General features: G+C 42.9%; 1 pseudogene; it reads right to left on the bottom strand.

Annotated features, from left to right (window-relative positions):
- Nucleotides 1-1,847: 1,847 nt before the first annotated feature.
- On the bottom strand, nucleotides 1,848-2,796 carry LOC148034600 (ubiquitin-conjugating enzyme 15 pseudogene; annotated as a pseudogene).
- Nucleotides 2,797-4,716: the final 1,920 nt, after the last annotated feature.

The raw sequence follows: 4,716 nt of genomic DNA, 5'->3' as shown, positions 1-4,716 counted from the left end.
TTGCTTCCACCAAAGCCTGGCTTCGCCGGTGAGCTTTAGCTTGGCGAGCATAGCCTGATTGGCAGGTGCAGTACTGGCTACTTCGAAGTAATCCTCCATGGATTCAATCCAAATTTCAGCATCAGCTTGGACGAATCTGCCTCTCTCGTCAAACTCGGGTGGCTTAATCTACTTGAGAAGGAACGTCTTGTCTTGGATCACAGCAGTACTTGATGTAGGAGGCAAATTAGGAACCTGTACCTAGGATTGTGCCTAAATAAAGGTTTTCTTAACATTATTATACAATAATCATCGTTAACTTATATTACATCTTCAATTCCGCTATCATGTAACCAATGTAGCTACTTAACTTTTTATCAACTCTTATGCACAATCAGGCATAAAAAGAAGTCTTTATTTGTATTTATATGGGCATAGCCCTTTTGAATACAACATTTCATGCGATGATAGGCCAACTGTTATATTTAGTTTGGGGAGAACAACGTTGTATTACATTTATCTACAGGGACTATATAATAGTAAGGTTTCGAGTTATGGATCTTCAGGAATCGGTAAGTCATTGGAAGTTCAGGATATCCTTTCCGTTGGAATCCATACTTCTCATGGCGGCCCAACACTTTAATCATGTCGGCGGGGATTACACGGGTTACTTCCTCATATATATATGAGTTCATCTCAACCCTCCGACCTTGAATATGTAAAGTTGAGTTTACGTGAGCTTCCACAAAAATGAACAGCTTCACGACTTTCAGGTCTTCCAACCAGTTGATCCTCTTTAGGTTGGTCTGTAGATAAGCAAACCGGTGGGCGGCTATATAGTAGATTCCTGAAGCACCCGTCAATCTTCGTTCCATGTACAAAGGTGATGGATTATAGGTCTACTCCAGGATGTTCATCATCCCAATCCTTTGTCTTTAAAGCGCAGAATACATTGCAGTCATAAACATGACTCGAAATACCAAGAACTTGTTCCACGCTTCGTAATTCTGCAAGACAACATTGAAGGTAAGGAAATGTTTGGACAACAACATTTGCTTTACTTCATCTTATTGTAATTTCATAAAAGCAATTCCGTTGTTGGTCGGCTCTGATACCAACTATAACGTGTCCACTAGTATCATCCAAGACACCTCTTAGCAGTCCATCGGAAAGGATGTCTAGAAAGCTCCGCCCGACACTCCCATGGAATATTATGGGATTTGCGATCTAGGGCTTTCTGCGTCTGCCACGTTGCCGAAGTATTCCGGCCGTTCCCACTTAGGATCGACCTGAATTAGGATTTTTTCTAATTGGTCATTTCCTAACAGCAACTAGCATCGGACCCAAGCGAACTATTTTACGCAGAAACACGATGTCCGAAGCGGATTCACACTGCACTTGGTTCAAGGAGAATGGGAAAAGAGAGGGATGCAAAGCTCAACCTCTTTGCCATAAGGCATAGTCCCATTCCGTTCCCCTAAAACAGCGTAAATCGAGTTAAGGCATAACTCTAGGTCAACGCTTTTGTTGTTCGTGTCCTTTGACGATCATCCCGCTATCAGAGAGATCGTGCAAGAGCTGCAGAACACGAGGTTCAAGGTACAGCAAGAAATGAGGCTAACAAGAAGAACTCAAATGTTGGATGTCATCAAAAGCAAAGAACTATATTGCCTATACCGATCACCTCCTCGACTACTCAATGGCCAACACCTAGAATCCTTGGCACTAATACAATATTCAGTGTCTTTGAAAGCCAATAGTTGCTATATCAGATATTGATCTTTCCCATAATCTCCATGTAAGCTTCCTATACACAATCATAATACCTGAAACATGTATTTCAATTGCCTGTACCTCAAACTCCTACATAGAGTCAATCTATTAAGCTTTGTTCAGAAGTTAAGCGTTCTCTCACAAACATACACCCCATTATTCATTCTTTTGATTCAAGTCTGCTTTGAGTTGCTCAAGACCTGATGTGACAAGCTACAGCAAAAAGCCTCACAGTTCTTATAAACAGATGTACAGAACCAAAAGCTGTTGAGCAACTTATACAATAAAAGGAATGGAGAGTTGAGTGGAAAGAGCGCAGCTTTATATGACATCCAGAAACTGCAATGCAACCTGCAAACTCCAATGTTGCTGGTTTAGAATCTTCAGTTGAATCAGGCCTTGTCATCATGGTATTCCCATGAGGTAAGCTTGGGTGACTTTCCTTTACGGCAGTTCTTAACATACCTATCATTATCTGCAGGCCTTTCCTTTTCTGTGGCACTTGATAACATAGACAAGATGCTGATGCAAACAGAATTCACGGTCATTGCAGGGGACCAAGAATCATACAGAATATCAAGACAAATGTGTCCATTGCTGTATATATGGGGGTGAATTGGAGGATTGCCTGTGAAGACGACTTGAGGAGAATCCAATGGATACTTCTCAGGGAACTCAATAAGCAACTGGATCTGCTCGCCTTCATAGAATGTACCAGCAGCCCCTGAGAATTCTATGGTCCATCTCTGTAAGTCATCTGTCGGGTTAAGCCTGAATCCCGCGGGAGGGTTGTTCTGCCAGTCTGCTATTTCCCTTTGCAAACGATTGATGGCGACTTTTCCAAGGCTCTGAGACGAGGGGTGTTCATGTTGCGCTCGCTAGACCTTGCGACAGAGAGAAGGCACTCAAAGAATTGTCGGACAACGATACATAATCGAAAGCTCAGGTGATCACTACTCAAAGTATATGGAGTTCCCCCCAAAGTACAGAAATCCACAGCACAAAAGCCAAAGCTGCTACAAGCTTAACCTGCCTTGGCAACATGTGATTATCATCTTTGTCTCTTCTTTCTCTACTAGCGCAAGAGTCAGGCGGAGTCTTTCACCTCCTTTGATGCCTGCAGATCCTCGTTAATGTCTGTTGAAGTTCTTCCACCTGAGCAGAGGGGTCCAATTTCCAGAGAGAGAGAGTTGTTCACGGCCAAGTCATTGATGAAGATAAGGCTCCTTTCAATCACTGATGCATTCGAAGATATTACATTCATCCTTCAAGCCTCGTTCCTGTTGCTGTAACGCCCATTCAATCTCAAGCTCCCCTCTCCCCCTTCCGAACCTCTCCTATCTTAGATGCTGATTTGCCTTAAAGGCGAACTTGATGTCCTTCCTAACAATACCACCTGTCCTATCACATTTATGGCTCCCATACATGTACCAATAGGCAAGAGTGCGTGGCGTCAACCACCTAATAATAAGCCTGGTAATTTCTCTCGGTGCTCCATTACAAGTTTCAGCTTTGTCTTTTGAACTTCTTGTCCCTTCTTTAAGACAGGCCACACATTCGCAGCTTTTGCCTTGTCAAACAAAGACTCCATTTCTTTTTAGCACTTCAATTGCTAATACATCTTCATGGCAATTGGATGTAGTTTATTAAAATGCACCACACAAACAATGAATCACACGCAGAAATTAACACAAATGCACAACAAAAATGGAGGTGTTCACGGCTCAGATGCGCAGCAACACGACACCGCTGTTCCTCATGATTTGAGAAAAGTTCCCGGCCAACCGGGACCACCCATCCGTAGGACGGACCCATGGCCCATCCTCCGCACTTTCCTCGGGTTGTTTTAGTTATGTAATTATCTAACACATTAGTTGGACATGTAACAACCAACTTCTTTAATTAACCCGTTAAGCACTGGTTCCTTCACGTAATCTTATCACTTGACATAGAAAAACAATATCAAACAAGTTCTTTATTAACAGGTCATCATATTTATCTTTGAAATACAAAGAGTTCTGCCCGTAGGCTTATCCACAATCCACCCGAAGGCTATCCAGCAATCCACAGGGATCACTAATCTAAGTTTCCGCCCATAGACTAGTATGTGAGCCTTGAGATCCAATCCCAAGTCACGTTAGCCTCTTGTGAAGGACCCGGAAGGTGAGGGATTTACGGCCAGAGCCCCCCTGGCATCCAAGCATCCTCCTGCTCCAAGTAGTGCTCAACGGAGAGACCTCTTGCGGGGGGTTCGGTCCACGTTCCCGGCGCAGTCAACAACCCCTTGGTTAGGGTCAAGCAGGCAGTCGGGGGTAACTAAAGGTGCCTCTCCCTTCGGGCTTTCAACTTGAAGTATAGATATTCATTTATTTTGTAGTTCATTGGTCAAACAAGTCAAATAGTGCTCTCAAATCTCTAGCAAGCACAAACATTTCCATTGATCGTTTTTGTTGTTGGCAAACTGCTAAGAAATGATTCCTTCCTTTCGAATGCATCCAGCACTCGATCCCGGGTGTCTTGCAACTTGGAAAGATCCCATATATTCTGGGTTAGGGCGTACCCTATTAACCCAACTTGGTCAAACCTTAAAGTTCATTGGGTACCTCAGTTTCTGGTTTTTAATCTCCTATTAATCTTCCTTACTCAAGAAGGATATCAAAGTATACATCCTCTTGCAAGATAACTTGTGTAAGGATCTGCCATCTTTGTTGCAAGAATTTGGCCTTTCTTCTTGTGATTCAATCACAAGACCATATGACTTCGTACTTGCTGCGCAAGTCCCGCATCGTACTATGCAATAATGGAATCACGAATCAATCTCTTTCAGGTTCTTTAAGCTGACCTCGTTAGATCTAGGGTTTCCTAGCTTCATTTTTTTGTAAGATTCTCAGGGTCAAACCCTAGATCCTTTTACGATTACAATTCATTGTCCCTACATTCAGTGAATCTGGGCAAGTATTTAAG

Source organism: Lygodium microphyllum, chromosome 6 (genome assembly GCF_053477565.2).
Source record: "Lygodium microphyllum isolate KBCC chromosome 6, Lygodium_microphyllum_v1.1.10, whole genome shotgun sequence".
In the NCBI taxonomy this organism is placed as follows: Eukaryota; Viridiplantae; Streptophyta; class Polypodiopsida; order Schizaeales; family Lygodiaceae; genus Lygodium; species Lygodium microphyllum.
The sequence above is the reverse complement of the archived record's forward strand: the minus strand, read 5'-3'. Positions and strand labels throughout refer to the sequence as shown.